The sequence below is a fragment of the Marmota flaviventris genome, chromosome 5, assembly GCF_047511675.1.
Source record: "Marmota flaviventris isolate mMarFla1 chromosome 5, mMarFla1.hap1, whole genome shotgun sequence".
Taxonomy (NCBI): Eukaryota; Metazoa; Chordata; class Mammalia; order Rodentia; family Sciuridae; genus Marmota; species Marmota flaviventris.
In genome coordinates, this window is record NC_092502.1 from 119,171,587 (window position 1) to 119,194,348 (window position 22,762).

A 22,762-nucleotide genomic window follows, 5' to 3' on the forward strand; every position below is an offset into this window, starting at 1 on the left:
AAGGATTGTTAACAAATGAGAACTAATGGACAAATTACTGTGTAGGCATACATATGTGGAAACAGCAGGCAGTGCTCATTGATGCAAAACGAACTTGGAATCAAGAAGAGATTGCACTGTAATTAGAATAAAAAGAAATATGCAATTATATTCCTGAGCTTAATAATTTGGCCTTTGACACTTTGAGGTGTTACTTACCATAATACTGTTTTAGTTCTCAACATAAGGCTATCTATTTAGTGTTAGTTCTTATAAAAGGATCAGCCAAGGTCACATCCCTATCAAATAACTTTCTACTTCATAGGTTTTTTTTTTTCCTTTTTTCTTGCTATTTACCAGTACAATTTTTACTCTTAATAGCAACATAAGCAGGTTAAAAAATGTAAAAGAAAACGAGGAGAGTGGGCACATTTATTATTTACTGTGGCCAGCTGCATTTTTAAGAAGCTTGGATAGGAAAAAAAGGTGGGGGGGAGGAAATGAAACCTAGTGGCTCACACAGACAGACAATTGAGCATTTAATAAGACTTACATGAACAAATCTATTTATGCTACAAATGTGATTATTTTTCATTCTCTGCCTAGTTAAAGGGATTTTTAGGGGTGGTACCTTTTGTATTTTGTAGTGAAATCCAAAAGGTACCATCCCCAAAAATCAAGTGCTTGCCTAGCACATGTGAGGCACTGGGTTCAATCCTCAGCACTACATAAAAATAAATAAAACAAAGGTATTGTGTCCATCTACAACTAAAAATATTTTTAAAAGGGAAGTTGTGCTAAAATATTTGGCCAGTAACTTGACTCTAAGATACTGAATTTACCTGTTTAGATTATTATAGACCCATCCAAAGAACTTTTGTTATTAAAAGACACAGGTCATTACTACTAGGTAAATAAAAATGCAACAAATTCTTACCTTGAAGCAAAGAAAAGAGGAGCCCCCAGAGCTCATCAGTTGGTCATATTATTGGCTTTGATTATGGCAAAAGAATTTAAAGCAAAAGGAAAGGGCACACATGGCAAAATCTGCAGAAAACAGATGCAAACTCCCAAAAGCTACTCTCCAAGTGGAATAAAACAGGATGCATTTAATTCCTCCAATACTGAGTAGTAACAATGTGAAAGGTTTTCATCAGGGATGTCTTTTACCAGGGCAGCCTACCAGGAACTCAGTGCCTGGAGTTTTTATTAGGAAGAGGTTAGCTAGGTACCTTCTGACTAGAATGTACCAAAATTCCAGACTTCTAAGGAGGAAAGTATGTGTTCAACATAAACCACATTGTTTGCATAAGCAATTGGGGCACAATGAGCCACTCTTAAAATTTAGAGAATGGTGGGATACCTCCTGAAATCTAAGTTCTCAGATACTAGTTAAGGTTCAATTTTTCAAAAGAGCCATTTAAATTCAATAGTAAGAGGCTTGATTAACTCTTCTCTGTATACCAGGTTTGTCTTAGAATAATTGTCTTCATTCTCCACATTTGAGGGAGAAGGTATTATAATTAAATTTAAATTAACTGATTTAAGCCTCTGGTATATTCAATTAACTTTGGTATCTTAAAATTTGGTGGCTAAACATGATTTCTCATTTCAAGCCCATGTGCTTGTAAAAGAAAATGATTCAGTAATAGTATCTCCCTATAGTTTGGTAATATGTATAATTAAAAATCTCAGGTAAAAGCTAGGCTTATTTAATTAGATTTTAATGTGTTGCTAAAAAAAAAAATTGTTTCCAAGAACCAAGGAACTTCAGTATTCAGAATTGTCTATGTCCTAGCACTTCTGTTGTTTCAAATTTTCTTTTCTCTTAATCAAGAACATAAGAATTAAGTATGAGCAATATTATGGTTACCATTTACATATTTATTCAGTGTTAGGAAGCAAATAATTTGTCTTTTATGAAGATGAGACAAGAATGACTTCTGTTCCAAAAGAAAGCCAAGAGAAATCACATATAAGAATGCCCAATCAACAAGAAACAAATACTAAGGATTCATTAAAGTGATTGTTATTATCTTAGGAAGCAAAAGTAATTTGCAAATTGAATATTGAGTAATAAGAAATTCAAAAGTATAATTTTCTGGATTGTCTAAACCTTGAAAAAAAGTAGAAGGTGAAGTCAGGAGTTATATTCTATGGCCATTCAGTTAACTGGAATCCCGATTCCTTCAGAGCCATCAGAAGTGGTTATGTTAGCTAGCCCTGTTGGCCACAGTCCAGTTCACCATTAATAAACCTAAGGGTGTCCTCGGGTCCCATTGTCAACCTATACTGAACCTTACTTAGCATGTGCGTATTTTCATGGTAAAGGAGATGTCTCATGCCATTTAAATTTATTTTCTTTCCATTCTTAACATAACATTTTGCCATTTCCTCTGGTATATTGCCACAGCAGAGAGCTCTGTCATATATTGGGCAGTGAGTTATAGGGACTTGTTCTACCCCTTTGGAGAGCCACATTGTGGCCCTGGAAGTAATTGGTGTCTTGAAAAGATGTTTGGCGTGCAACACTAAATTTTATGGATGGCAGCTCTTAGCTTCCTCATGGTCAGGAGACTGCACTCGAGAGGGCTTTTAATTATTAACATTTTCATTATTCAACTTCCAGTGTTTTCTCAGCAATGGGAATATGTTCAAATGCACATTTTAACAATTTCCTTTGGGTATGCCTAACACATTAGGTTGTGTGTATTCAGCAACTTTGGAAACTTTAAATGAACACAAAATCGAATTTTTTTTTAAATTTTTTATTCTTGGTTGTTCAAAACATTACAAATCTCTTGATATATCATATTTCACACTTTGATTCAAGTGGGTTATGAACTCCCATTTTTACCCCATATACAGATTGCAGAATTACATCAGTTACACATCCATTGATTTACATATTGCCATACTAGTGTCTGTTGTGTTCTGCTGCCTTTCATATCCTCTACTATCCCCCCTCCCCTCCCCTTCCCTCCCATCCCCTCTTCTCTCTCTACCCCCTCTACTGTCATTCATATCTCCCCCTTGTATTATTTTTCCCTTTCCCCTCACTTCCTCTTGTATGTACTTTTGTATAACCCTGAGGGTCTCCTTCCATTTCCATGCAATTTCCCTTCTCTCTCCCTTTCCCTCCCACCTCTCATCCCTGTTTAATGTTAATCTTCTTCTCCTGCTCTTCGTCCCTACTCTGTTCTTAGTTACTCTCCTTATATCAAAGAAGACATTTGGCATTTGTTTTTTAGGGATTGGCTAGCTTCACTTAGCATAATCTGTTCTAATGCCATCCATTTCCCTGAAAATTCTATGATTTTGTCATTTTTTAATGCAGAGTAATACTCCATTGTGTATAAATGCCACATTTTTTTTATCCATTCATCTATTGAAGGGCATCTAGGTTGGTTCCACAGTCTTGCTATTGTGAATTGTGCTGCTATGAACATCGATGTAGCAGTGTCCCTGTAGCATGCTCTTTTTAGGTCTTTAGGGAATAGACCGAGAAAGGGAATAGCTGGGTCAAATGGTGGCTCCATTCCCAGCTTTCCAAGAAATCTCCATACTGCTTTCCAAATTGGCTGCACCAATTTGCAGTCCCACCAGCAATGTACAAGTGTACCCTTTTCCCCACATCCTCGCCAGCACTTGTTGTTGTTTGACTTCCTAATGGCTGCCAATCTTACTGGAGTGAGATGGTATCTTAGGGTGGTTTTGATTTGCATTTCTCTGACAGCTAGAGATGGTGAGCATTTTTTCATGTACTTGTTGATTGACTGTATGTCCTCCTCTGAGAAGTGTCTGTTCAGGTCCTTGGCCCATTTGTTGATTGGGTTGTTTGTTCTCTTATTGTCTAATTTTTTGAGTTCTTTGTATACTCTGGATATTAGGGCTCTATCTGAAGTGTGAGGAGTAATGATTTGTTCCCAGGATGTAGGCTCCCTATTTACCTCTCTTATTGTTTCTTTTGCTGAGAAAAAAACTTTTTAGTTTGAGTAAGTCCCATTTGTTGATTCTAGCTATTAACTTTTGTGCTATGGGTGTCCTATTGAGGAATTTGGAGCCCGACCCCACAGTATGTAGAGCGTCGCCAACTTTTTCTTCTATCAGACTGCGTGTCTCTGATTTGATATCAAGCTCCTTGATCCATTTTGAATTAACTTTTGTGCATGGCAAGAGAAAGGGATTCAGTTTCATTTTGTTGCATATGGATTTCCAGTTTTCCCAGCACCATTTGTTGAAGATGCTATCCTTCCTCCATTGCATGCTTTTAGCCCCTTTATCAAATATAAGATAGTTGTAGTTTTGTGGATTGGTTTCTGTGTCCTCTATTCTGTACCATTGGTCCACCCGCCTGTTTTGGTACCAGTACCATGCTGTTTTTGTTACTATTGCTCTGTAGTATAGTCTGAAGTCTGGTATCGCTATACCGCCTGATTCACACTTCCTGCTTAGCATTGTTTTTGCTATTCTGGGTCTTTTATTTTTCCATATGAATTTCATGATTGCTTTCTCTATTTCTACAAGAAATGCCGTTGGGATTTTGATTGGCATTGCATTAAACCTATAGAGAACTTTTGGTAATATCGCCATTTTGATGATGTTAGTTCTGCCTATCCATGAACAGGGTATATTTTTCCATCTTCTAAGATCTTCTTCTATTTCTCTCTTTAGGGTTCTGTAGTTTTCATTGTATAAGTCTTTCACCTCTTTTGTTAGGTTGATTCCCAAGTATTTTATTTTTTTTTTTGAAGATATTGTGAATGGAGTGGTTGTCCTCATTTCCATTTCAGCGGATTTGTCGCTGATATCAGGAATACCTTTGATTTATGCATGTTGATTTTATATCCTGCCACTTTGCTGAATTCATTTATTAGCTCTAATAGTTTCTTTGTAGACCCTTTTGGGTCTGCTAGGTATAGAATCATGTCACCTGCAAATAGTGATAATTTAAGTTCTTCTTTTCCTATTTTTATGCCTTTAATTCTTTCGTCTGTCTAATTGCTCTGGCCAGTGTTTCGAGAACTATGTTGAACAGAAGTGGAGAGAGAGGGCATCCCTGTCTTGTTCCAGATTTTAGAGGGAATTCCTTCAATTTTTCTCTGTTCAGAATGATGCTAGCCTGAGGGTTAGCATAAATTGCTTTTACAAAATCGAATTTTTAAGACCTGGTATGCTGAGAACCTTGAATTCATCTATGATTTTGTTTTCCATAGAGGGTAGGATCATTCTAGCTTCCTGGCTTTTTATCAATCGTCCTTGAAACAAAAGGTTCAGCTATTAATGAAATGTTTTGAATTTGGCAAGAAGTAATCTGGAATGTCATAATTTCCTACCTAAATACTTCTTAATCCATTTACATTTTTTATTAAGTACAATTTATATGCAATGAAATATATAAATATTAAATATACATCCTGATGAATTTGGAGATATTTATATATTCATATACTAACTGCCCTATTTCTTGACATTTGTCAAAAAAGATTAGTTTTGCCTCTTATTGAACTTCATATAAATGGGATCTTATGGTTATACTCTTTGTGTCTAGCTTCTATCTTCCAAAATGTATTTTTTAAAATATTTATTCATATCGGTGTATAGATCATCAGTTTGTTCTTTTAAAAAATGTTTTTTAGTTGTTAATGTACCTTTATTATTTATTTATTTATATGTGGTGCTGAGGATTGAACCCAGGGCCTCATACATGCTAGGCAAGCACTTTAACACTGAGCCACAATCCCAGCCCCCAGTTTCTTCTTTCCATTATAATATAGTATTCAATTTTATGAACATAGCATAATTTATTTATTCACACTCTTATTGATTGATGAACATTTGTGTTGTTTCTAGTTTGGAGATATTAAAAGTAAAGCTGTTGAGTACTTTCTTATGCTAATTATTTTTGTGAACATATGCACTGATTTCTCCTGGGTGTAGAATTTCTCTTAGGAATAGAATTTATTAAGTCATAGTTAGGCAAATGTTCATTTTCTATTGCCCATCAACTTTCCAAAATGAGGTACTGTTTTGCTCTTCTACCAGCAATATATGGAAGTCTCATTTTTTCTGCATTTTCACCAACATTTGGTGTTTGTAATCCTTTTGATTTGGGTCATTCTGGTGAATGTGTAGTAGTATCCTACCATGGTCTAAGTTTATATTTCTCTGATAAGTAGTGATATTATTTACCTTTTAATATGATTATTAAATATTTGTATGTCGTCTTATGCTAATTTGTTTTTTCTTATTTATTTTTGGAGGTACTTTATATATTCTAGACATAAGACTTGTATTAGATGTATGTTTCATAAAGTGAATATTTCCTCTCTGACTACAACTTACATTTTTATTTTCTGTTTACTTTTAATATAATGCTAACCCCAAAGGCTTCTGAATGTGTTGTGTTTTCAATGTGTGTGCCTTGAAGAAAACATGTTACCGAGAGATATTGGGGAATAAGAATAAGAGATGGTGGAGCAATGGAATTAGGTGGGAGAAAAGAGGATAGGCAGATAACAGGAAAGCAATGAAAAACAGAAGAGAGTACAGTATACAGGGTGGAGAATAAAAAAGAAAGCAGAAAGTGGATCCAGTTTAAAAAGGAGAAAGCAAATAACAAGTATGATACTTTTCTCAAAGGGCAGCTTTACCTGGACATAGGTCCCTTGGTTATACAGTGTTGGAGAATAGGACATCCAGGCACTAAGGGTACAGGCTAAGAGAAGTTGAGAGTGAAATGACAGCACGTGTGTGGGGGTGGCTGACAGCGGGCAGTAAGTGGTGGCTCTGGGTGGAGACGGTGTGAACCTGAGTCCTGTCTCACCATTTCACCATTTACAAGCCATATCACTTTGAAAAGTTACTTAATCACTCCTAATTTTACAAGGGCGAGAGTAGGAATAACAGGGTACCTACCTACCTCCTGAGTTTGCTGTAAAGACAAAATACTCAGTATTGTTGTTGGCATCTTGCAAGTGCTTCATATTATAAGAGCAGCAACAGCTACTGCTGCGCTGGTATTGGAGAAGCATTGGAACAAATTGTGATTATCATTGTTGATGTTGTTTGTATCCTATTGGAATCACATTTTAAAATCCCCTACTAATAACTTGTGGGTTGGAAATAGATGTTCTAGCAGATACAGGAGTCAGTCGAAATTTTTTTTTTTCTGATGCGGAAATTCACAGTTATTATGGACATGTCATATTGTGGCAAAAAGTCTTCATTTTGCTTTTGGCACTTGTCATTGACATGTTCTGCTTCCAAGTCCTATTCAGTCATGTTTGGAATGACAGTGGAGGCCCTTCTTACTTCCATGTCACTTCTGAAAGTAAATGCTTCCTGACTTCTAAATTTTTTCCTGCCCAGAATCCCCTGGAGGAGGAATTAGGAGCTCCTTCTGGCCCTGACTCAGCTGCTGGCTTAAGCTTCCTGGGTAGTCTGTGTACCGCCAGGTACTCTAAGGAGGGCTTAGTTTACCACACAGGTGACAATCACTGCCTGCACAGGAGAAAAGGCACAGAGGAAGAGGAAAAGGAGGTAGTACTCTGTCTGTCTAGTTTTGTTTCATGGCTGCGTCAGCTATCATAAAAGGAAAGCCAAGGAGAAAGATGTTTCCTTGTGGCAGGATGACACACCTCTGAATGGATGTATATTCAGGGGTATGTGTGGGAGGAGGATATTACAAGCACTTTCTCATCACTGGTGTCCCATTACCTGTCTGGAGAAGTACACTGGGTACATTTATATCACCATGTCCTATAAAGAAAAGAAAACAAAGAATTTAAAGGAGGAAAATGTAACTCTCGGGGATAAATTTAACTACTCAGCAGAGTGGGACAGATATAGTCATATAAGACTTCATTTTACAAGGATCTTCTTGACATACTTCCTTGAACTATGTGTCATTCACAGGGGGGCTGGCCCCAGATGCCAGTTAGACATTCGATTCTTTGATCAACCATTTATCACCTAGCCTTCTTGAGGACAAACAGTATTCTAGAGTGAACATAAAAAAGAAAAACGAAAAAGAAAACTGTTAGTTTTTTTTTTTTTACTAAATTGAAATCGAAACAAAAAAAATAAAGAAAAGAAAGAAAGAAAAAATTGTGTTCCAAGCAGACACATCTGATGTATCAAATTTGTTCTAACTTGAGAAGGTATTAATAGTGGACGTTTCATATTTGAGGTATTCTGGTCATAAGGACTTATGAAGCTAAAGGGTTATATTTCCCAGTCTCCCTATTCCACAACTTTATATTGGGTATGTGCTCAACTTTCAAGAGACTTATCTAATAAGTTATATGGGAAATCTATAACCTACTAGATAAAGCTTTCCAAGATTGAAAATAAGATATATAATCATGATTGTGATAGATTCTTTAGAAATACAGAATTCTTGAGCTAGATGTGGTTCTAAACATAATCAATGCAAAGAAACGGAGAGGTGATACTTTCCATAATCTTGAAGAAATAGGTTATATGTGTTTAAATTTTAAGTATCAGCATAGTATTTGTCTGAACTTCTCAGGATACTCACAGACTATCCCAGCCTTTTTGTTTTAAAGCAATGATTCTGATTTAATTAAATCTAGTCTTATTTGGGCTTTAAATTTGTGATTTTTAAGATTAAAATTAGACTCTAAAAGTAATGGCACACTTCACACTGGCTATATAATATCCTGATGAAAAACATTGTACTTCCAGAATAAGTAGCAATTCCTGGATTGCATCTAAAATAAACAATGAAAATACGTAGACTGCTTTTTCTCAGGCATTAAATAAATTTGAAAAAATGACTATTTTCACTATGTTCTCAATGTACAAACTCATACAATAATTATTAAACTCCAATTCCTTTTTTCATATTGTGATTCTTTTTTTACTCCTGTAGTACTTTCTGGCATCCTTATTAAGGATACACTGAAGAATGATGCATCACAATATTTTATTGTATATCTGTGTCAGTATTGCACCTTGTACCAAGGGAAGAGTCTGTTCTTATAAATCAAAGCTCTCTATTTTACCAGGTTCTCATGGTCCTAAAAAGAGTAGCCATTTGTGCATTTACAACATCAGAGCATCTGGTCTCCATTTCCAATCCTTTGTTGTGCCAGCTTGACTTGTTATAATAGGTTGGTTGGGTGTCCCACATTTTCTAACAGTGAGCCCATTTATTTACTTTGAAAAGTCAGGACACAGTAATATATCCAGCACAGGACAGAGCTGAGAAAAGCACTTTCCCTTATTTATTTCCATCATAGAATAAAAATCCTTTGGTTTCTCAGTTTCTTTGCCATAAACACTAACTTGCTTGACTATCCTTATATAATGCAAAACTATGTGAAATTAATCACTGACCACTTTGGGAGGAGTTTAAAATTCTTTACCACAGCATTATTTCATTTTATAATACCCTGTTATGAAGAAAGTGAGTAAAAGCATTCTGCAGGATTGTATTTATTAAATCATTATGTGCTCATAAACATATGTACTCACTCAAATAATATTGAGCAAAGTTCATCACTAAGAAAAATCTAAAATGAGAAAAATATGTTCAACTAAAATTTATGAAAGGATGATGTGATAAAAATCTTATTTCTCTACAAATATATACTACAAAAGAGCAATGAGATTTTTTTTAAAAAAATTCATAAATAGAACAGAAACCATAAGAAAATTATATTACCTCCTATATTATATACACTTTTACCCTGAAATTTTTAGTTGATTATATAATTATTTATAACAATTTATTAATTACATGTCTATCATACTTATTTCTCTCATTCATTTAAAATCTTCCCTTTATTGGAAAGAAAGTAGTTGGAGTCAGGTATTTTTAGATGTATTCCAAATCTGTGGAATTCAATCAAAATAAGTGTCATTTAGTTAGTTCATTTAATATCATTAGGTAACATTCTGGATGATAGATTTACTTTATTCGATGGATTATTATCATTTATGCCAAAGTTAATGTTTCTGAGGCTGGGAAAAATGGCACCTTGGTCCACATTTCCAAATGAACCTCAATCTCAGGATGTCCTGACTTTTACCATGATGTGATTCCTAAAACAATTATGACTAATATTAACTATCATCACACAGAGAGACATACCCTGTTGTCTAAAACTGTGCATAAAAATAAGGACTTTAGAATACATAAAGAATTTACCATATACAAATAATATTTAGGATGTTGAATTTATACCATATGCCTATACAACACCATTGACTTTTTGTGACTTTTCCATCTATTGGTAATACATTTCATATTTGTACTCTCTTTATTTCTCCACTGTTGATTCTGTGTCCTTGTGAACATGTGACTATTGCCAGGCATGTTTATACATATCTGTAATCCCAGCAACTTGGGAGACTGAGGCAGGAGAATCTTAAGTTTGAGGCCAGCCTCAACAACATAGCTAGACTCTGACTCAAAATATAATAATAATAATAATAATAATAATAATAATAATAATAATGGCCTGGGGATGTGCCTCAGTGGTAGAGCACCCCTAGAGTTCAATCCTTAATACAATGCACACACATAAAAAAGTGACTACAGCTTTCTTATTTCTATGTTATTTAATTCATATTGATGTCATTTCTTGAAGCCACATATCTATATCTATCTATATATATCTATATCTATATCTATCTATCTATCTATCTATCTATCTATATATATATATATATATATTGCATGCAGTGAAAAAGGAACAACAGACTACATGCAAGTAATACTGATATGACTACCCCTTCAGTCATATATGACATAGATTAATGCATTCACTTTATATTCATCCAACAAATAGTGTTTGCTGAGACACTGAGGACAAAAGATTCAACACAACAAACATTGCTTTTCCTTCACAGAGTATAGAACCAAGTAGGGCACACACAGGAAAATGGATAACAACAATCTTTTTTTCACATTTTATGTACAATTGTGATTGAGGAAATCTGGAGCAATGTGGGATACCGTAGGGAAGAAATTAACCTGGGCTTGTGAAGAACTGACATCTTAGTTGATTCCTAAAAGAAGACAATAAAGGCAGAGAAAACAACAGAGACAAAGTCTAGGGATGATTAAACAGTGTCTGTATTTACAAATAAAAACCATTACCATGACTAGACCAGTAAGTCATATGTGAAGTACAATTGATAATAGTTGCCATTGATTTTTCATATAACCAAATACGTGAAGTTTTAGAATAATTTCAAATAGTGCTAAGCAGCCTTGGTATAAGCACTGAGAGGGTGAACAGTGAGGTTGGTACCAAACTGGAAAACAAGAACAATGTAAGAAAAACAGGACAAGGTAGTTGAGGGTGTTTGCAAGAGAGTGAAGGAAGTGATGATTTGAGTTAAGTAATTAGGTGGATGTGGAAATGAGTGATTATAAGAAGGCACTGACATAGAAAAGGTTCAGGGTCTCTAGAGGTCTCCAGGATATCCAACAAGTGAAATTAGAATAATTGAAAAAGCCAAAGAGATAGAAGGTTGTTTGGAGGATAGAATGTTTGAACCTTAACCTTTAAGTGCTAGAGGTAACATAAGGTATTTTAAAAGATGTAGGAGGATACCAGGAAAGAGGGAGACTGCTGTGGAAAAGAAATAGTCAAGGAACTGAGAGATTTGTGCATGAAGTGATTCCTCCATATAAACATCAAGGTCACCCAGGATAGCAGCAGGACTCAAGATGCGGACGTGCTAGAAAGTGGGCTAATGTCAATGAATGAAGCACAGTAATGAGGGGGATTGGCACAAGTCAGAGATGAAGTTGATTGGCATAGAGGTTTAAGAGGAGGTTTCCACAAGAGGGTAGAGAAGGAATAATGACTCAGTCAATGTGAGTAATCAGGAGTACACTCACCCCCGCAGCAGGCGGACCCAGAGCAACCTCTCCTTGAGACTCCCTGGGAAAGGGCATCCTCAAGTATAAGAAGTCAGGATGTAAGGTGACTCTGATAGAAAGGCTGAGAGTGAAGGGAAGTCTGTTCACCAAGTGATTTGGGAAGAACAAGAGTTGAATATGGAGAAGAAAATCATAGAACAAAATGGAGGCAAGAAACTGAAAGAAAACAGAGAAAAAGAGCTTCTGTCCAAGATGGTTCTCCAAGATGATTATGAGAGCTGAATTCTCAAATATTTTTAAGGATGGTTCGATACTCATTCAGAGAGGATAAGTTGAGCATCACTAAAGTCTTTCAGAAAGGCCATGGAGGTAGAAGCATCACAGCCTCAGATACTTAGCAAGGCCCTAAGCAAGTTAGAAAGACTCTGTCTGAAAATAAAAAAAAAGGGGGGGGGGAGTGCGGATGTAGCTCAGAGGTAAAATGCCTCTGGGTTAAATCCTCAGTACCAAAAGACAAAAATAAAAACAACAGAAAAACAACTATGGAGGTTGTCCTAATCCAAATAAATAGGTCCATGATGGTATTCTTTGGTAGGTTCCTTAGTATTTTGAGCATCTAGTGGAAACAGCAGCAGCTTCTGGTATCTGGGGACTTTTGCATCTTTCAAATTACTTAGCTATTTCCTAGATTTATTTTAGGATATGGAATATGAAGAATGATCTGATTTTTTTAAAAAAGATGTGCATTATCATTTTCAGCCAAGTATTATTTGTTTTGAACATTTTTATATCTAGCTCTAATTATTTTGCCAGTTATCGTAACAACTTAAGTGTTCCAAGTTAGCATTTAAGTTTTCTTTGGAGAATTTCCTTTCTCATAAATGATCATTGAATTAAACTACTGCTTCCTTAAATATTCTTAAATACTATTTCTGGGATTCAAGCATTATTTTAGTTTATCACACTGCAAATTTTGGCAATAAAATCAAGAATGAAAATGAATTCTAGGTAGAAAAATTCTATTTGTTGAAAACATTCTTTAGTAAACTGGGTTATGATTGTGACCTCAGGAAAACAGTAGGGAGGCACGTGCTTGTGGTTTCCCCTTAGCTTGGATGCACCATAATATTTTCAGACTTTAATTTATAGCACCCTGTGATCTGCTGATTTTTACTGAAGACTATCTCACAGAATTGCATGGTTGAGACCTGGGGCTAAAACCTAGCTTTGATGTTTAGGCAAGCACAGTTTTTATTTTGGTCTCTTCTGTGACCTTGTTGGAGGTTTTTAAAATTTTTAATCCATACCCCTGAAATAGTACTTGTGACCAGGATTTATCCATAGTAAAGTGTATCACATTTATAAATACCCTTGTATTTATGTTGATTTATACCTTGTTCAAAGAGTATTAATTATGTTCCACAGAGACCTAAGGAGAAGAGGGCTCCATTTGTCTTAGGAAGAAATGTGAAGGTGAATTGATTTTTCAGAAGGTTACTACAACAAATGAAAAACAGAACCCATGTCTTCTTATTTAGGTTTATAAACTCTGGTATGTGTATCCATATAATTATATCCCATCTCTGTATGATATATCAAAGTACATAAATGCATTCTAGTGTCATGTATAATTAATTAAAACATTAAAGATTTTTAAAATTGCATTAAAATCACATTTGTGATTTACTTGCAGTTATATTCATCTAAGCATCTACTTAGTCTTAATATGTCATGGACAGCGTTTGAGGTGATGGGAGTATGTTACAATAGATAAAAAATAAATAAAATCATGATATTTTAGTGCTCACATGCAATCCAATAGGAAAAACATGAGATGAGTGCTAATATCTTTGTTTCCATAGGATTTCTCTCTAAGTCAAAGACATCCTTTGCTGTTGGCAAAACAGTGAATAGATGATAGTGAAGACTCACACTCACATTCAGGAACATGGATTATTAAGGTGATCATTAGGCTAATGCTTTGGTAACATGGAAGTATTTAGAACCAATCTGAATGAAAAGCAAAATACATACATATATCCATTTTAAGGTTACAGTCCAGGAAAATGTTTGCCTGTATGTGTCTAAGAACTGAAAAGTAAGATGAAAATTATTTGAATTTTTTGGATAACAGGATTGGGGGTTTTTACTCTTTCATTTCTATTAATGAAAATATGTGTTTATCCAAATCAATAAACTACCACTATGGAAAGAGATTGTTCAGAAAATTGGAATGGAACCACCATTTGACCTAGTTATCCCATTCCTCGGTTTATACCCAAAGGACTTAAAATCAGCATAGCACAGTGATGCAGCCACGTCAATATTTACAGCAGTTCAATTCCCAATAACTAAGCTATGGAACCCACCCAGGTGTCCTTCAATAGATGAATGGATAAAGAAAATGTGATATATATATATATATATATATATATATATATATATATATATATATATATATTCCCAAATGGAATATTACTCACCTTTAAAGAAGAATAAAATTATGGCACTTGCCAGTAAGTGGATGGAGTTAGAGAATACCATGCTAAGTGAAATAAGCCAATCCCAAAAAAAACAAATGCCAAATATTTTCTCTAATATACGGATACTAATTCACAATGTGGGGAGGGGACACTAGAGAAGAATAGAATTATCTTAGACTAGGTAGAGGGAAGTGAAGGGGAGGGGATGTGGGGATAGGAAGGATAGTAGATTGAAACATACATTATTACTTTATGTATATATGTTGCTGCAATACCAATGTGATTCTACAACATGTACACTCAGAAAAATGAGAAATTATATCCCATCTATGTATGATATATTAAAGTGTGTATATTCATTCTACTGTCATGTATAACTAATTAAAACATTAAAAAATTAAAAATTGTATTAATGTCACATTCATGATTTACTTGCAGTTATATTGATCCAAGTATCTACTGAGTCTTAGTATATCATGAATAGTGTTTGAGGTGCTGGGAGTATGTTATAATAGATAAAAATAAAATTCATGATATTGTTCACAAGTAATCCAATAGGAAAATATGGCAGTGATGGGGAGGGACCCTTCAGAATACTACTGATAATTTTATGCAATCATTTATCTGTTGGCAGCCAACTCCTCAAAAAAGATCCCCAGCAGAACCTACCAATCAAGCAAAACTAAGAATCAGTTTCATGGAAATAAGGAAGAATACCATTTTTTTTTAAACTTTGTAGTACTTCAGGAAGATAAAGTAGGGGAAGGATATTTGCAGAGTTTCATAGCCATATCTGGGAGCCTGGTCTTCATATGTGGAAAAATGGTTGAGATTAAGAAAAATTTAGGGCCTAGAAGCTTTAGATTAATGGGTCTTAAAGCAAAGTGAGGCTCTCAAAGCCTGCCTTTATGGGTAAACAGTTAGTCTCGTTTAACAATATATTTTAGTCGGTTTATAGTCTTGTTTTCCAGGAGCAAGCATTTCCTGGAGCAAGCATCTATGTTATTTTGGTCCCTGGACTGTTAAACTGCCTAAAGTAGACACTTAAGCTTTGATCCAATGTAGTTTGACACTAGGATAGGAAAGTATTTTGGTTGTAATTCTTACCTTCATTGTGCACAAGGCTGGGTTAAGTACTCACTTAGCCAACTGGGCCAACAATTTTAAACTTATATCATTGTCACCTTGTTTTTTGGAAATGTAGGAAACACGGCCCTAGGAATATTAGGGGGATGAGAATTTAGGCAGAGAAGGTCCTGGGATGCATGACTGGTTTCACCACTCAGAACCTAGTAGTCTTCTCTAGGAATCTCAGTACAGGAAGGAGAGGGGGCCCAACCTTCCACCAGGGAAGGATCTGGAGGGTACAGGCCCTGCACTTAGACCCCTGCTCACCCCTCTGGCAGTTACAATGAGGTTCTATGACCTCAGACTAGTCAGTCTGATTTTTCCAGCCAGGACTCTTGATAGGATGGCTCAGACCCACGGCATCTCTTATAACATGATTGAGAGGAGAGGTAGGTGGCCTGGTAGCTGTGGCTACTCCAGAGCAGTATATGCTGGTGAGCAGCAGCAGCATGGCCTTTGCTGGATCCTGCTCAACTGTGGTTCTTTAATTTCCCTGTCCTTTTGAGTTCTAGCTGTATTTGTTAATGAATTCCTTTTCTTATTTATAATTATCAGTGTTGATTTCTGTTGTTTGCAACCCAGAACCTTGGCAAGTATGCTGCCCTTGAATTTATTAAGGAACTTCATCACACTGGAAATCAAAGTCCAGGAAGTACCTGACTTTTCTAGAATTTGTCAAATTTGTCAACTCAGTAGTAAGTTAGTAGGGAGGAACCAAAAGCAAACAGTTGAGTTTCATTTCAATGCTTTCTTTTTCTTTTCTTTTCTTTCTTTTTTTTTTTTTTAACATAAAAGAGTAACCAAGAAGGAGGATAGCAGAGAGAAGTCTCTTGAGATGTCCCTGGCAAAATTGGCAAAGCTCTCCATAAGGAGGCAAGGACAGGGCTTCATTGTAATTATTCCCTTTTGACTGTTCAATCTGGTAGGCTGAACATGGACTCCTAACAAGAGAGGCTTGCACTGCAATTAATTAAGTGCAAGGAAATTACAAACTGCATGTGTTTTCACTCTGGAGAATATTCTTGCTCTTAAGTACTATTTTGTTTTAATTTCTGTCTTTTGGTGCATACTCTCTTGCCCTTTCTGTTTCTCTCTGCTTCTCTCACTTTCTCTCTTTTAAAAGAAGTTGGCCCTTAAGTAAAATTAACTAATTGCTATTAGGCTACTAAGACAGGCATCCCTTGGAACACTGGAACACACCTTTGACTAACTCTTTTAGTGCTGTATTTGTCAGAACTGTTTCTGATGTAAACATTTGAAGACAGTCATGAGGGGAAAGATGAGAAATTGTCTATTAATCTTTGGTTATAGGTGTCCTTATACCTTAGAAATCATTTCTTTTTGCCATAGCATGCATGTGTGTGCACACGTGTGAAGTACTTGAGGAGAATTTGGAGACTGTCATTCCTAAACCTTAAGCATAAAAAAACAGAGATGTTATCACAACATTTCTCTGAAGCCCTGGGCTGTCTGCCTTTGCCTCCTGGCACCTTTTTCCACCTTAATACATTTTATTTTAATTATATCACAACTTTCTACCCTCAATTAGAGCTCAGTGCTTCAGAATGTGTTTTCTTCTTCCATCTTCCCTCCTAATAAAATACCTATTCTTCAGGGAGTCTTTTCTAGTAAAATAGAAAGGATCTAAGACAGCCATTCTTTGTGAGTTGTGAATCACTTCAGTTAACTTAGTGATTTGTTCTACTGTTAATGGTGTTATTGTGAAGAAAAACCAGATGGATATTTGAATTTACAAACTCCTCAGACTGTTAATTGCATATGCAGTACTTTCTTAAAGCTTAGAAAAATATGATTAGCTTAACAAAAAAAAAAGAAAATGAAATAGTTTAGAAACAGGCTGGCTTAGCATCAGCAGTAGCAATGTTGAGGAAACTATAACAATGCAAATATATATATGTGTGCTTTTCTACCTGTATGAACATAGTACTCTTTCTCCTTTGTCTCTTGTCTTTCATCTCCCCTCCCACATCACACTCTCAGGTATAAGCTGAAGGTTGAAAAGTACTGTTACCATATACCAAACAATATGCTGGATATGTCTATGTTTGATACTCAGGGCCACTGTAGGGTAGGTATTATTATTATCTAAACTTTACAGATGAGAAAACTCAAACTTGGAGTTTAAGTAATTTCCTCAATGTCAAAGAGAACCAAGTGCAAACCAAGATCTGAAAGTCCTTGATCTTCGCCTACACGTACCAGAATGCCCAATTTCAGTTTTACTACAATATTGTATTCTGTCTCAATTTCCACAACCACTGATGATTCAGGGAAATTGTTTTGTGATTCTAATCTCCCTTATAGATCTAATACCTACATACCTTTTGATTCTTTCATGAAGCTATCCCCCCTTTTTAAAGAAGGTCTTATTCATATCTGTAATTACCTGAAAGAGTGCCATGAGCTGAATATTATTATACCAATACAACACTCACCTGGTATGAAAAAGATGGAGTGACTGGGGTTCCTGGGGTATTTGGGATCCTGAGTGAACTCCAGGTCAATTCTCCATAAAGAATCCCCCATGTTGGCGTCTAATTTAACAATTAGGAAATTATATCTTAAGGACCAGATGTTCTCTGATTGACTGGTTTGAAAGAATTAAAACACCTTTTGTTTAAAAAAACCAAAGATTTCTCCAAGAAATATTTTAAGATAGTGAAAATCTACTTTAGCAGTTGTCATCCACAGTTAGTTAGACTTCATTGACATAAATTAGTGACATTAATCAAAACCCTTACCCATTCAGAATAATGTGTTGTCACATGATACCAAGATCTATTATCAAACATCAACAGATAATTGCCTTAGTAGCTTAAAAACTATTATTCTTAGAAAAATAACTTTGCATGACACTCTATTAGAATTTATTGATTGATTGGATAAATAATATCAGATAATATTTAATAAAATAAAATTGGCATCAGTTGAAACATTTGTACTGTTTCTAATTTAAAGGATATTTTTATCCTGGAAAGGGACTGAGGACTCCAATTGGCCTCATATCACAACAACAAAATCAAGTTGTCTTTAGATGGCTTCTAATTTCCATTTAAATTATTCCTGTGGCAGCATTTTGAAAGCACAAGCAAACAAAAGATTACTTTGAGTGACATAGGCTTGTACACCTGAGAGAGGGATCATCTTATAAAATTCTTAAAATATGGGTTTTAGTAAATACCTCTGAAAAGGAATTATAAGGATCTGCATATTTCTGCTCCTAGAATTTATTTTTCTAATAATGCCCCCAGCAGAAGGAACGTTGTAATCTGCTTTCCTTAGAAGAGTCATGGGACAAGGATGCATATTGATATGGAGGCTTATTGGGGGTCGAAATCACAGGATGTTTTCAACTAGACTTTCTTTTGCTATTCTTTATCTTTACTGTTGGCTCCAACTGCTTTTGTAAAACAAGATTGTGATAACACAAACTTATTAGTGGTGAACTGGAGATTCAGTGATGGGGCTGCCTAACAGTTGAAATCCTCACTTGTGAAGGATGAAAGAGAACATAGGGCGATGGATAAGGCTAACCCTGCATACATGATGGGGAAGAGCTATAGTATTTTTTGTTGCTCTCATATACTTCTGTTTAGAAGATGAATTAGGATCAAGAAATATAACCCAAATCAGGAGTTGATGCTCAAGAGCCTTGGGCCAAATATCCCCATGTCACCTGTTTTATTAATGAAGGTTTCTTGAAGCATGTAATGCTAATGCGGAGTAGATTAGTCAAGATGGAGACTTTTTGACCTGAAGAACCAAACAAACATTCACTATTTAGCCCTTTACAGAAAAGGTTTGCTAATCCTTGATTTTTACTCTAAGAAGTTAATGAGCTGGTAACTCATCAGGATAAATAAGCATGTAAAGTCTTCAAGGACCATGATTATCTGCCTCCTATCGCAGGAAGGGAGGAGCCAAGGAGAAATTAGGCTGTTACAGTGCTGACGCATTCATTTCTTCATTTCCCAAAGAGTGGCGACTAAGTGCCCTCTCTGAGACAGGGATGATGCCAGTACTCCGGATATAGCAGTCAGTGAACAGTGGCACACTTGTGCTTTCATGGAGATGTAAGATCCCATGGTGTACATTGTAGAAAATTATCCCAGATGTCATAGATCTTATATTTTAGTGGTGGAAGTAGATAAGATAGCATTATCTACCTAAAGAGATTGGAATTTTAGGTAGAGTGACCAGTGAAGATCTCACTGAGAGAGTGATTTTATTTAAAGGTATAGAGGAATTGATGGAGCCACAATGTTGCTAGAATTTCTCTGTAAAATGAGGAGTGTTGGGAAATGCCTGAAGGACAACCTGAGATCAAGGTGGGTTTTTTTTTTTTTTAAGTTTGGGAATTAACCACATGTCTATATGTCAGTGGGAAGGATACATGAAAGAAAGAAAAAAAATTGAGAATGTTGGAAGTTTCTGGGACAATGTCTTTGAGCAGATGAGAGAGGACTGATCAACCGTACAAGAGACTTAGTCTTGGTATTGTAGCAAGGACACTTTACCATAATAATTTAAGAGAAAGTGGAGTAGATGGGCACAGATACAGGCCAGAGGGTAGTTATGGTGGTTGGAAATTGTAGAGGTTTTGCCAAAAGGCTTGCATTTTCCTCAGCATGTCCAAAATTCAGGAGATAAACCAGAGCATGGTATAATCAAGGAATTAAATGAAGGAATGCATAATTGAGCTGTGAAGTAAGTAATAACTTAGAACAAGATGAGCATGCAGGGGTAGGCAAGATTCAGAGGTCAGCCAGGCTAAGGATGTAGCCATGGGAAATCAACGAAGAAAAGGTTGAAATCAAATTTGCCATTTTAAAGATCACTGTGGCTGCTGCTAGATATTAGATGAAAGTGTGGGATAAGAAACTTTCTGTTGGGACCAGTCAGGAAGGTCTGCAGTATTTGGGTATAGAAGGGATTATCTACTTGAATAACAAGTGAATAGAGAAGATAGCCTAAGGTGAATAGGGACACTCAGAGGATTTGAATTCTGTATGAGCTACTGAGTGAGGAAATTGGGGCTTGTTGAAGAGGAGAGCCAAACTTCACATCTGGCTGAGAGTAAGGAGACAGATCAACAAAAACCATTTAGTGTGGAACAAGGGTTCACTCTCCATTAGATCAGTTTACCTGGGAATAAGTGCTAGTTACTTCTTAATTTTTAGAAATCCTGAAATTTTATTGACTAATTTTACTTTTGAGAAAGGGTTGAAATTTTCATTTTCATAAAAAGACCAAAGTAAAGGTCAAAATCTTAAAGAGATTGGGTCAGAACTTTGCTGATTGGCATGATATCGACATATCAATCTACACAGAGGGCCTGTTATAGGCCCATCATATACCTTCCCCTTTTGAAGATTTTCTCAGGAACTGACTGTGTTTTAGTTTTGCATCTTTCCTAAATATGTGTACAACACAGACTCTGTGAGTGACCCTTCTTTATACACCTTGCACATGAAAGTAGCTGCAAAATGGTTTTACCTTGCATATTGCTAAATATTTCTGCTCATAAAAATTACAGATTTACAGGCCCTGACAAAGGGATTACTATTACATGGAGTTAAGAAATGACTATGGAAATAATAAGAGCTGGTCTCAGAAGTTCAGTCCTGTTAGTCAGTCTAGGAAATTTGGAATTTTAGAGGTGTTTTCAAACTGAAAAAAAAAAAAAAATTCATAGAATAAATCACTCTACTCTGAATAGACAAGAGAACATTTTATTTTAAATAAGAGCCTATATTAATTGGAATCGGAGCATACTTCACTAATTAAAAAGAAAAAAGGAACATGAAAAGCCAAATAGGAAAATTTTAGGCACACATTTTAGCAGCAGAGCTTGGTATACTTGAAGGAGGCTTATTTGCTCAATTCTAAGATTAAATTAGGATAAGGAATATGTGTCCTGGGAACCCACCTAATTCTGTGTTCTTTTGTTTTCCTACCTGGGGGATAGCTTGACATCATTGTCTTCTAGTAAAAATTCCTTTTGATAAACAGCTGGGAGAGAAAGCAGGGAGTAAGAGTGTTACATATATGGTCACAATATGTACAGATGTGAGTGGAGAGTGGGTATATGGTCATATTTCAAACCTAAAGAATAGTCTAGGGCAAAATCTTTAAGTTGATGGGAGAAAGCTTGGGAACTTAATCAGAAAACTATTTTAGAAAGGAAAATTAGATGTCATTCCCATTCCTATAAAAGTTTTGGCTGAGTAGTGTATAAAAGCATAATCTTGAGATCCAGAGTGGAATATAGAAAGATCTTTGATCAAATGCAAAGGAGGATAGGACAGGAAATGAGTTTCAGCAACCTCAGAAGCCCCTCTCTCTTACTAATAAATGCTTTTGTCTACTCATTGGGAAAAATAATTCTGACTCTGTCCCTTTCCATAATACTCAGCTTTTTGGATTCTTTCTCCTCTCTTTTTCTTTCCAGTCTTCTAGCCTCTTCCACAAAACAAATGTAGTTTATGGAGAGAGGGAGGCTAAAACTTTGGACCTGAAGTTGATCCAATTATAGTGTCCTTGTTAAGAGTGGAGATCAAAATCACTAATATAATATAAATCAGGTACAAGTGAATATTTAATATGTAAAATAAATCACTACAAATTAAAAATGTAAGTTGACATATATCAGAAATATTGCAAAATATTATAAACCATACTACTTTTTTTTAGCTGTCCCATGTAATTGTATAATATGTTTTTCTTTATACTTTGGCTGCGTATTCTTTGACTCTTGAAATGACACTGAAATTGTAATATTTTCTATGGAGCAATCAAAGAGATAATTTGAACTTTAAAATTGTTGTGTTTTTAAAAATAATTATTAACAGTTTAGAAATGTGATGATGCCTTATAAATTGATAAACTTGTCAAATTTTGAGAACTCTCTAGTGTTTCACATATGAGCTGCAAGATTCAAGACCTCTAGGGTTTGTTTTTGTCCGTGTGTATGTGTGTGTATGTGTGTGTGTGTGTTAATTAATTTTACATTCTCTTTTATTCCATAACCAGTTTGTCACTGAGGTCCTCACTGTGGTGTCATAACATGAGTTTTAGATCATCTTCATCACTGTTAGCATTCTATGTCAAATCAAAAGTTTTTGATGTGTTAGTTTAATTCACTCCTCTTCATTAATTCAATTGTCAAGAAATCTGAGAGCTCATTCATCATGTCTATTTGAAATACATCTCTTTCTCTTAATGAATTACCACTTTTGAGATGATCTGAAAAAAATTATTATAATTTGCTGCTTGGAATATGAATAAT

General features: G+C 35.4%; 1 protein-coding gene across 2 annotated transcripts in view; it reads left to right on the plus strand.

Moving 5' to 3' along the window:
• Pde4d (phosphodiesterase 4D) overlaps positions 1-22,762 on the plus strand; it is a 1,072,337-nt gene that overhangs the window by 161,380 nt on the left and 888,195 nt on the right. The window lies entirely within an intron of this gene.